We start from the raw sequence: 12662 nt of genomic DNA on the forward strand, positions 1-12662 counted from the left end.
AGCTCCGATACCATGTAGAAATTTTGAATAATTTAACACATGTTCAACAGAGATTAATTTGATCATGTACTATTGCGGAATGCATACACAATACATAAGCTCCTCTACGTTGATCATCAATATAGCAGCATTAATAACAATAAAACATCAAGAGCATTCACACATTAACATAGTATGTAACACGGGGAAAACATCTCGCTAAAAACCCCACACTATCTATATATTAATGATTGAGACCATGTAACATTACAAAGTACAATGCTTATCACAAGCAATCTAGTACCAGCTCCACCTGTTACACACAATACAACTAAGATCTGATCTCCAAATCTATTCCACTGCTTGCCTGCCTCCACTGCTCAATACCTGCTCAAGAATGAATGAGAATGGTCTACCAAACTCGTATTTCACCTCCAAAGAATCACTCACAATGTGTAAGACGTGAGTAGAAGCTACAAACTAGGAAAATACATGAGCAAACTCATTGGCATACTCAATCCCTTGATTGTGCAAGATCTGATGCACAACTATAGTCACAACTGATAGCAATCTGATTCTCTAACACCTGTCCCTGCTGAACTGAACATGCACTGACATGCAACTGAGTTAACTGATGTATTCTATAGTTGTATTATGAGTTAATAATTAGTTTAACAACTCATCATTAGTCTATTTGCAGTTAGACTAACTACAACTAGTTTAACCAAGTCAAACTGAACACAACTCCATCAACTCCACAATCAACTCCACCAAACTCAACTGATTGAGTTCTAACTGAAGTCATGCGTGCAACAACTCAACTGAATCATAAGAAAAGCGTACTTCCTTCTGACAGTTGCATGGGCCACATCTGTAGCTCAAACTGAAGTGCTCCAAGAGAATAAGATTAAGTTTATAGTCCAAATATTATTATGAGACAATAATATTTGACTTTTCTATTTTTGACAGCCAGTCTAAAAATATACTTTGATCACCCACACTGTGGTCACCCACACTTTGGTCACCCACATTGTGATCACTCACATTGTGATCACTCACACTGTGGTCACCCACACTGTGATCATCCACACTGTGATCAAAAATAGAACTTGCGCCATAATTTGCCTGCGGGCCCACTTAGTGAAGGCGACTCTTTTCACTAAGCTCCATCATCTTGTTGCAATCTCAACAAATACCCCCATACATATGCATTTACTTAGTGGTGAATGTAGAGAATTTAAAACTCCATGAGCCTTCGATGATAGACTAGGAAGAGGAACAAGTCCTTCCTTCTATAGAGGATTTGGCACTAGATGCTTAAGTAGCGTTGACAAAAGATACAAGTTTTCAAAGGAGGTATAGAACTAAAAGACAATAGTAGCATGACCAGGGAAAATTTTAAGAACGCCCCCTAAATTTATAAATATAATAAATGGGCGAATCTCCATGGTATATAGGAAAAATGGAAGGCAATTTTATCAATAATATAATATGTATATATAATTTTTTGGCAAATATCTCACCAGGAATGGTGAATATTTTACTCAATTATAAAATCTTGTAAGATCTTGGCGAGTCTTTCACTAAATAATAAAACTTTGTAAAGTCCTAGTTAATTTTAGCATTGTGAACTCTTAGAGAATTTTTTGAAGAAGTATAAAACCATATATGACAAGAGCCACATGGTGGCAATATCACTATTTTTTTTTCACATTTCCACGACATGGAACTTGTTTATAAAATTATAAAAAAACCAACCAAGTCCCTTATAATATGTAGGTAAGCTTATAACAGAGTCTAATACCTCTACTATGCTTTTTTTCATTCAAGTGTCATAGCTACTATACTTAACACTATGATTCACAACTCTCTCAGAACTCAACTCTATAGTGTAATTAAAACCTTTGGAAATTGAATCTGACAACTCTATAAAAAGGATTAGTGAAATAGAAGCTTTTGTGAATGAGCCCACTAACTATCACTGCTAAAAAATCAATCTAGACTATGAAGTCTTCCATCTTGATCACAATCGTGCTCACGATCAAGGGAGTGCGATCACCTGGCCTGACATAATGGCCATCATAGCTTCCCTTCCAATACACAAGTATGTTCCTGTTTGCAGTTAGAAAAATTACCCAAATTACAATCTATTTACTCCAGCCTATGTTGGAAAGTTATAGAAGGATGACTAGTGCAATCAATCCATTCCTTTTAGCCCTGGATTTGTTTCAGTTTAAAACAGAAGTATACAAATATACTTGTCCAATGTCTACTGCTACTGAGCATTAGTTAATTCATAAGAAAGTATGTAAACACACAAACATAAATTCACACTCATGAATATCCCAACTTTCTATCAAGTGCTATGACTAGTGATGGAAATCACAATTATTTTCAAAAGCCTGGAATCATGCCTAAGCATCCTCTATGAATGACCCAATGCCTTCCTGGTTAGCTGTCTACATTAAAGTTGCAACAAACAATATGACATTAGGCATGGCTTGAAAGTAACAAACCACTGCAGAACTCAGGCATAGATGGCAAGTGCAGACCGCGTTTTCAAGATATCGGTTAGAAAATTCATAGCATATAATAGCACACATTTAGAAACTCATAATGTCCCGTTTGTTGAATATTGTAGCCAATTTTCTCACAGATTATACTACAGAGCATAAAACTTCTCATAAATTAACGTAACACACAGACTTCATATTCCTTGTATATGGCTTCATATTCTTTGTTTTTATTCAAGTTTGTTGCTTTACAAGACTTAAATTATTCCTTCTGAATTTGCTTTACAAGACTTAAATTATTAAAGATAATAACAAATCTTCCCAACCATTCAAGATAAATCTGATTTAACTTGAATGCACATATTCTTTATTTCCATTATCTAAATGTTTTACTGTCATGAAAAATAGATATTTCCATCTCAACATATCCTTGATCATTTGACATTGCCCTTGGTTAGTTTTTAAAGGTAATGGCTAAACATTTACAGAAGTTCTAATATTGTAAGCCTTACCATTTCCCTTTCATTTGTCAAGTTTAATTTCCACATTTTTTATTTCAATGAAACATTAAAGGCTGCAAACTTTGTGGTTAAGATCCAACTGGTAGAAGAAGGATGACTTTCTATGAAGCTCAAACCACTCACAGGACCCTTTAATACCACCATGCTTATTTGGCATGCCCAGGGTCTACAGAACCACAAGACTGACATAATAGATTTCATGCTTCAAGAAAACAGAAATACTTCAAGCTCGACTTCCATTACATTTTTTTACACGCACTATATGGTCTACCCTGTCCTCTGAGATGGACAGAGGTTCTTTGTGAAGACACACCAAATACAACTGAGTGATTTATGGCACAATGATTAAATAATGATAAGCCAACAAAATATGTACTATTCAACATAAGATATGCTCACTCAAGGGAAAGATTACTGGCCGAGGATTTAGACTCCAAACACCTAATTGGAAGTTGGTTTATGTGGCCTCAAACCAAATGCACTTGGACTCATATTTTTTCCTTGACTAACTAGGGGAATGCCCGAATGCTTTTCCCCTCTGTGAGGGCTATGTGTCTGTCTGATCTCACTTATACGAGGGCTATATATTTGTTTAGCTTCTGCAATTTGGGGACTTAATGCAGACTCAGATCCATGAATTGGTGTGCAATCACTCGAGCTAGTTATCCGTGGACTATATGTGTGTTTGACCTCACCACGACTTCGTGTAATCATCTCATCCAAAACTTCGCCATCATTTTCACCTGTTCCCATGCTTCCTAGTCCGAACCCCTGAATTCCAGCTTCCTGCAATCAATATATGTTACAGTTCAATTTATTACTGTTCATGCTGCAGGGCTTATGAAATAGAATTGAGTAATATTTTTAAAATTTGTTTGATATGTGTCTTGCACTCACTGTTATATTGCATGGCATTCTAGGGGCTTCTTCATACTCTGCTACATCCAATTCTTGAAGATGTGCTCCTTTGAAAAACTTGGGAAGGATATACTGCCTCGCTGGGACTAACAAGTTACAACATGATCAGTAGTGGGAAGAGAACACCATCTATAGGCACCCATGTGATACCAAAACATGCCAGCAAATAACATGTCTGGAAAATGGTGAAAGTGGCAATTGTCTTGAAAGGCACCATTTCAAGAAATGTAGCATGATACTCCTAAAGTTCTCTGTAACCATCAATTCAACATTGATCAGCTTTGAAAACTATATTACAAGCATTAAATTCAATCACATTATAGTTTGAATAAAGTTCATACTTGTATCTACGGCTTGGAGTAGTGAAAAGAAACAATATCCTTTCCCAAAATTGATTTCCTGGCAAACTCTCTATGGCCATGAAGGTAAAGTAACCCCAAAGCATAGAAGTTGGGATCTTTCTAATGATGGGCATTGCTGCAAGGCAGCCAACCACCATCAGAGATTGCAACAAATTACTCAATTGCTGTTCTTTCACCTCAACAGGAAGCAAGTCATCCACGTCCTTGTCAACATTAAAAATCGATTCATCAACTAGGGCATCCATATTCCCAGTACTTGCGGCCAACTGAATTGTGGTCTCTTTCAATTCCTTAGGTGCCTGCATAAATGGTTGGGACATGACAAGACAAATAAATAAAGGGAGAGGAAAATTAGATAAAATGAAACACCCAAACTCAAAAATAAGACCATTACCAAGGCAGGTGGAGGCTGATAAACCATTGGGCTCTGCATTTTCTCATAGGCTTCTTGCATGTTTCCGCATAATTTCCCTAAGGTTGAATTTTTCTACATACTTTTCCGAACTGTTGTCACTAACTTGCTAAGCACCAACTGTAACAAAAGTACTTGTAAGTTACTCATCTATAAAATGTTTGAATTGTGTCTTTGCCCTGAGAAGTTGCAATTGATAATTCCAATATATTGGTACCTGATGTTTGAGGGTAGCTAAGCTTTTCATGTGCATGGGAGATTGAGGAATAACACCATTTGAAGGAGGTATGCCAACAAGACCACATAAAATAGTCTGCCACAATAAAAGGAAAATTTATGAATCCACTAGATATTTTTTATGGAGGTGAAAACAAAGAATGAAGAGTTAGATCAAGATGTCTTCAGGAGAGCAAGAGCTCTTCCAGAATAGGGTAGCCAGTGACAGTTGAACCTAAACATGAACTCTGACAAAAATTACAACATAGTTCTAAATAATATATATTTACTGAGGTAATTTGCATACCAAAAATCCTAAGAGAAGTCATAATGGTATGAAGAAGGTTTTCTTAAGTTAAACTCCTTTTGTTGGGCAAGTTGGGATGCCACGCTGTGATCAAAATATTAAAGAATTGCAATCATTGTTGCCGGAATGAAAGCTCCAGAAATGCATAACAATGGCACATCAAGCATTTCCTTTGTGGAAAAATAAGTACTGTTATTGCATGGAAACGAAAACAAAAAAGGAAAAAAAAATGGATTCTATGTTTTGAGGTGGTGGATGAAAGGCAAGATCAGTGCCTTATCATGTTTGGGCTATGGGAGCACGCATTTTATGTCAAAGGGAGAATGTAAAGAAGGATTATGGGTTATAAGCAGCCAAGGATCATCCCCCTGCCTTGTGTTGTTGCCACCCCCAACCTTCCAAAGTTCAAACCAACTGTCTTCCAATCAGCGGAAAGGCCACCACCACCGTCTTCCAAATCACTGCAGATTTATTGTAGGATTTATTTGGAGATCTTATACAATCCTCAACAGACAAAGGCTGTATGTACTTCCAACTCACCACCTTTCTCAATAAGCCCTTCCCTTCTATAATTCTCTAGAAATATTTCGCAGCCAGGGCTCTTTCCAAGTAATGGAGATTTTAAATGTCCCATGCTCACAACTCTTTAGGAACAACATTTTGTTTCCATGAGACCCGAGGAATATTCTTTTTTCTGTTTGTCCCCAACCCATAGGAATCTGAAACTAAGTCTTCTTACCTGTTCTAGGACCTGTTTGGGAATAAAGGAAAAAAACACTCAGTACATAGGGATGGCTTCAAGTAGGGATTTCACCAGCACTAACTTACCCCCCTTGATGATAACCATCTATTACACCATATTGACATCTCCTTTTCAACCTTAGAAACCATCCACACCCATTCTATTTTTTTGCAGTCACTGAATTTAGATAAAAACTTAGCGCTGCGATTACAATTGAGCTAATTGAGCACCCAGATTACAATTATTGTATTGGGGACATTGTTATTCGACTGGCATCTGTTGCAGAGCTACTAGAAGTGTCTGGTGTTGTTGAATCATCAGTTGATGATAAGGTGTGTCAAAACATCTCATCACTTGAGAATTGTATGAAAACAGAAAATGATTCAAACATTGAGAAAGATTGTGAAATGGAGCCAAAACCTGAGTATTGTATTAGAACAGAGCTATCTTCAGAATAGAGATCTTTGAGAAAAAGAAAAAAAGCTAAGGCTAGTCTGGCCTTTGAGGATCAGTCTAGTGATGATAAAGAAATTGAACTGAAGCCAAAATGTGTAAATGAGACCAAAATTACAGAGCAAATTTTCCAGCAAGGGTCTTCAAGAAGGTGTAAGGCTAAAGTAGGTATGGATACCGAAGAATCATATTTATCCTCGATTGAGAATATTATAGGTCTCAAAAACGGGGATATTGAAGTGATGTGGGCAGATGGAATGATTTAAAAAGTAAGTGCTCTCTTGTTTTTGCTTGGATCTATTCTTTGTTACATTGATGTTTACTAACAACAGATGGCAAAGAATTTCAAATGATCAGTCATATTTGACAATCATAAACAACTTAATTTCCAAATAAAGTTTTGTTCAATAGTCTTGAAGAACTAGAACCACCACAATCCAGCTACACCAATGGTGCAAATCCTTAGCAAAAGTGGAAAAATAATTTTTTTTTAGACATGGTATACTTGATCACATAACTTATATAGGTTTCCATCTATTTTACCAGTCTCCAAAGAGAAACTCACTAGTGAGATGATGCAGGCTACGCTACAACAGGCCAATAATATTTTTATCCCCATAGCCAATATACGGGTCAGGGTACAAAACCTAGATCTTTGAAATACTCATGCTCCTGAGCACTACGAGCAGTGATGCGTCTACTGGGCTCTAGGCACAACATTTTCTGGGAGGGAACATGGTGGCATAAAAACAAAGAAACAAACAACAAAGTTGTCAACATTAAGAAAAATTGTTACCAGACATCCTTTGATCATATTCCAAAGAAAAAAGATAATGTTTGTCCTCACTGAGAGAAGATCAATTCATGTTGGCTCAAGGCCTGGAACATGCACCTAACCACAAAGCAACTAAGAGGGTCAACGCTGTTAAAACTTCACAAAACTTGATCATAACCAAAACAACTTTGGCAAGAAGACATGTCAATCACCAATGAAACAATGTAAGAACCTAAATTCAGGTATAATTTCTTACACAAACAAGAGAATGCTACATCTAAGGTGGAAAAACAATGATCAACTACTTAGCCAACCTCTTCTGAAGAAGCACAGGATCACATGAAGCAATGAGTAGGGATCATCTCCATCATTAATCCAAAGAGTTCAAAAATGCAGTCCTACCCATGAGCAAACAACACCAACAATGAGCTATCAGTGTAGATCAAGATAATCACAGAGTTACTTCATCATCAATGCAAACATATGGTGCATGAAATCCATTGAATAAAAGACATCAATATCATAGAATATACCCTTATTCTCAACAAGGCACCCCTAGCATTAATTCAAAAAGGATACAATGTCACTAAAAGCCTTTGTAAAACCATCAAGAACAAGCAGGTTTAAATTTTGAAATATAACTAGAAAAAAACTATGACTCACAATCAAAAAACGTGCTTCAAAAACAGAGTCACTAGTATGTATCATATTGCAAATTTTAACAAGACTTCTTGCTCAGAAACAAACATCATTTATATACAACATTTCACCTTTTTCTATGGGCTGGACTTTTGAGAAAATTTTCGTGGTTAGAATCCAAAATAAGCATTCTCTTTCACAGTTCACCATTAGAACCTTGCATGATTCAAAGCAAGGGTTCCATCACCATTGAGATGTTATCATCAAAACCAGCATAAAAACCACTTGAATATCATATCCTCTACACATCAACATAACAAGTAAATACTCGCGCTATAAAGCATAGAAAACCATATTTCACAATATTATAAAATACCCTGTTAGTAACAATAGATGGCAAAGAATTTCAAATGATCAGTCATATTTGACAATCATAAACAACTTAATTTCCAAATAAAGTTTTGTTCAATAGTCTTGAAGAACTACAACCACCACAATCTAGCTACACCAATGGTGCAAATCCTTAGCAAATGTGGCAATTTTTTTTTTTTTTTTAAACATGGTATACTTGATCATGTTACTTATACAGGTTTCCATCTATTTTACCAGTATCCAAAGAGAAACTCACTGGTGAGATGATGCAGGCTACACTACAACAGGCCAATAATATTTTTATCCCCACAGCTAATATACAGGTCAGGGTACAAAACCTAGATCTTTGAAATACTCGTGCTCCTGAGCACTACAAGCAGTGATGCATCCAAAAACACCAAAAACCCCATTTCCAAAATTCCTACACCTTTGTCTAACTGCAAACACATCTAATGTCAATTGTGTCTAGCTCCACTGGTTAGGTGGAATAATTGTTATCCTCCCTACAATGGTTCTATTCCCACCAATGACATGTTGATATGGCCTTTGGCCCTGTTATCACAAAACCAGTACTGAGGGCTGCAACCAAGCATGATTTCATGTAACTATTTCAACCTATCTTTAGACCAAAGATTAGCCTCTTTGATCAGAGAGGGCTCTCTCATAACTCTTGATAAAATCCTTTAAACACTAGATGGCTAACTCTTTATTTACTTATGAAAGCATAACTGGTTGGAAACACATCAAAATGGCTCTCATTGGGCTATGGAGTCTATAATGTCAAGTAAACAAGGAAAACACAGTGACCTCATGGAAATCAAGGCTCTTAGCATTACATGTCAAACATATTCCTCCAACACATAGCTTGCTGTATACACAGGAAGTCAGAGCATATAATTATGAATTCTGAGTGATTGCATACAACAAAACCATAAAATAACATAAAGTATAACACATCATCACTTCATTTGATCATGACAATCCTTCGAGAATCTTGAGAAGAGAATAACTCTGTTTTACTATTACTGTCAAAAAGGTCTTACAATGGCCCAAAACAACACACTTTTTCTATTAAGTATCCAACCCTTTCTACATCTAACCTTGGCCCATATATAGGCAAGCAAACTAAAACACCTCGAGCATCCTCCTCCAGCATGAGGGGAGCCTCGAAGGTGGCTATTAACTATTCCTACATGCTACTAACTAATGCATTAATTACAAACATGCTGAACTATAATTACACACTATCCTAATCAAAATAAAATACTAATTTCATTCTCCTCGTATGCTTGATGCTTTCTTGAATGCTTTAACAGCTGTCCTCCTTCAATTAATTTGATATGGCTGAGCTACAGGTGCAATGGATGGTGATTTAGGATGCTTAAGAGCACTGATGGCTCATTAAATGACCAGAAGGTGTGCTCCTATTATAATGGTCTATGTCTCCCAACCTTCTCCAAAAGTGTAGCAACATGTTCCCAAATCATTTAACAACCCCAAGTATGGAATGATGCCAGGTTTCTGATGTGCTATAGGTAGTATTTGATAGACAGCTATCCCTTTTCCACAACTCCCACTCACCGTGTCAAACTAGCTGCTCACAGTATCACACTAGCTGCTCTGCGCTTTAAAACCACCATCTACAGCAGTTTCGTAGCGCGCTACGAAACTGCTGTGTAATCATAAAAACACAGTCTTCTAATAATCACCTGATTAGATAAATCTATCTCCGTTGTCTTCAAGATATTTTCTCTGCTTTCTTTCTGTTGGTTATAACATCCTTTGAAGTGAGGAAAATCAGAACAGCTGGAGCCATCTTTTAAAACCTCATCTAGAAACCTAAATTATACAAAAAGTTCACAGACTTCATTTCCAGAATGTAGTGATAAGCATTTGTAAATGGCTCATTTAGCAACCGGAATGATATTTGTTCAATCTCCTTGGGCTTTGGATTCCCCTTCCTGAATGTTCTTTTAAAGGTCTATAAGATGCATCATCTCTGCAATTATATATCCAATATGATGGTAATAGCCTCTTGATAATAATACATCTGCATAACAATGCTGTGAGTATCAACAAAATCCTTTGAATTCCTACCATCCATAATGCAACTTACAAAACTGAACTTCCCCTGCTTCTGGTATTTTTAATTTGACAGAGTCATCATGTTGATATGTGATGTCAACAGAGTCTGATGAGTCTAATCTCAAAGGAGATATAAGAAGAGGTTGAGTAATTGAATCTGGAACCTTGACTTCATGTTTTCTCACACCAAATGACAATCAAACCTTTGTTACAGTGAGGCCGCTTCTTTTCAAACTCTAATGCTTGGGCCTCAATTTCAACTTTCCACTTGTTCAACAACAGTTCCTGAACTCTCATCTGCTGGCTTTGCATATCTTCTGCAGCATCTTCACCATTTTCGAACAATGCTTCATACAGCTTGTTTGGAGTGTCATAAGAGCACATCTCTTCATAGAAAATCTGCTTGGAACACAGAATTTTCCTTATTTCTTCCTTGGTCTCCTTAGAAATACAATCCACAGAATCCAAGAGAGCGGGATTCTCGACAACCTTTGATGCGTCTTCTACTCCGAGGGTATCATTTAGTCTCTTAAACTTCTTGTACAGGTCGTTAAACTTATCTTTACACTGGTTACCAGAAATGCGAAATCCTTTCTGTTTTCATTATGCCCATGTAGTATCTCGACCTTTTTCTAAACAATAGTCCTTCACAAACGCACTTCCTCCCGTATTGCATGGAAAAAAATTGTCTTTCCTGACCCATTGGCATCAACCACATAATTATGCTTAGGGATAAATGACTCTGTCGCAACCTGCTCCTTGTAGCTGCTGCATCAACTTTTGCTCTCTGTCATCGACATTTGGTCATGAAAACCCTGAATTGACAGTATTTTTGGTATGAATTGCGCCATCCTTCCTTATCTTCAGGCATTACAGTTTTATGCTCGAACCAGCGGTAAACGATAAACAATGGTTGCATATTCGCTTTAAAGTCTCTTTAATGTGTTCATACACCTTCTCGACAAATGGCTTTGCTGAATACTGTGTTGTGCCACCTGTCCAACGGACTTTATTGAGTTTACATGAATCAAGCCAGCCGTTTGCCCTGAATCCACAAGATTAAGTAAAACCATTCCTATCATTAACCCCTCCTTTTACCAGACAGATGCTACAGTCATCTAAATCTCTCTAAAAATCCGCTGTTACAAATAACACGATTTGTCATAAGCGGAGAAAAGCCTGACGGTGAGTATGCAACAAGAAATGCCGCATTACAAATGACTTTTCCTGATATCTCCAGTATTTGGCCTCCATAGTTGAGACATATGTCAGCGTCCAAAGGTGGAGCGTTGTTACAGCTCAGTTGAGTTTATTTGGCGCCATGTTCTCCACACAGCTTGAAAAGCCAACAATGTAACCATGTCAACATTAATAGATGACACCGACGCCTTTATATCATTTGTATGGGATATTGTGATTTCTGTATGCGTAAGAGGGCGCTACAGTAAAGAGCGTTGATAGGCAGAGACACTTCAATTTTGAGTAGCCATTATCAACCAATCCACCAACGACCATTAGTTTTTCATCTATCACAGCAAACCCAAAAGCTCTCTTCAAAGGACCAGGCATGGATGGAAGAAATTCCCATTTACCACGGGCAGAATCAAGAACTTGCCACTGCATTTTGCCACTACATGAATCTGCAGTCAGCACATAAAGCCATTCTTCAAGGGTGCCAGCTAGTTTTCTTTGCCATATAAAATTCATTGCTCAGAATGAAACTCCTCCATGCTTTCGAAACAAATCTCAGTGACTGAAAATCTGAGCGAGGTATTAGTGCAAGACAATACTTGGTAACATCATCAGGAAGGCCTGTCAAAAGAGCAAATTCATAATCACGATCATTACATAGAATATTTTTTGATATACATTCCTGCTGAGCTGAGGACCTGACACGGGCTCTAATAGCTTCTTTCTTTGTGAATGCCTTCACTATTAGAAAGGCTTTAGTCAGTGGCAGGGTTTTCAAAATATTGTCAAAATCAGCATCAATGGCGTCTTTCTCAACTATCAGATCACTTTTAGATGAATCCATGCGTTCTTTTTGTGGCCATACTACATTTTCAACTGAGCATGGCAATTTGGTAGGTACAACACCATTCATTAAAAAGGTTCTTCCAGTATCATGAGCTGTCCCCATAGGGGAAAATCTTGCAAGAGGGAACATTTATCCAAGTCCTGTGACAGCCAAATATCCCCGATTGCCTGATTTTTATATGGTGACCAGTTGCTCTCTAAATAATCAGACACAATGTCAGCACGAGCTGCTGTGCCAAATGGGGTATCATAGAGGTTCAAAATACCTTTCACTCATGGGAATTTTGGGGAACCAAAGTTTACAAGATGATGAAATATTTACTAGTACCTT

At 37.2% G+C, this 12662-nt stretch overlaps 1 pseudogene; it reads right to left on the bottom strand.

The window, feature by feature from the left end:
• Nucleotides 1-3454: 3454 nt before the first annotated feature.
• Nucleotides 3455-12329, bottom strand: LOC149173294 (boron transporter 1-like; annotated as a pseudogene).
• Nucleotides 12330-12662: the final 333 nt, after the last annotated feature.

Source organism: Pinus tabuliformis, chromosome 4_2 (genome assembly GCF_031772625.1).
Source record: "Pinus tabuliformis cultivar Carrire ecotype Pingquan chromosome 4_2, CPIR1, whole genome shotgun sequence".
Taxonomy (NCBI): Eukaryota; Viridiplantae; Streptophyta; class Pinopsida; order Pinales; family Pinaceae; genus Pinus; species Pinus tabuliformis.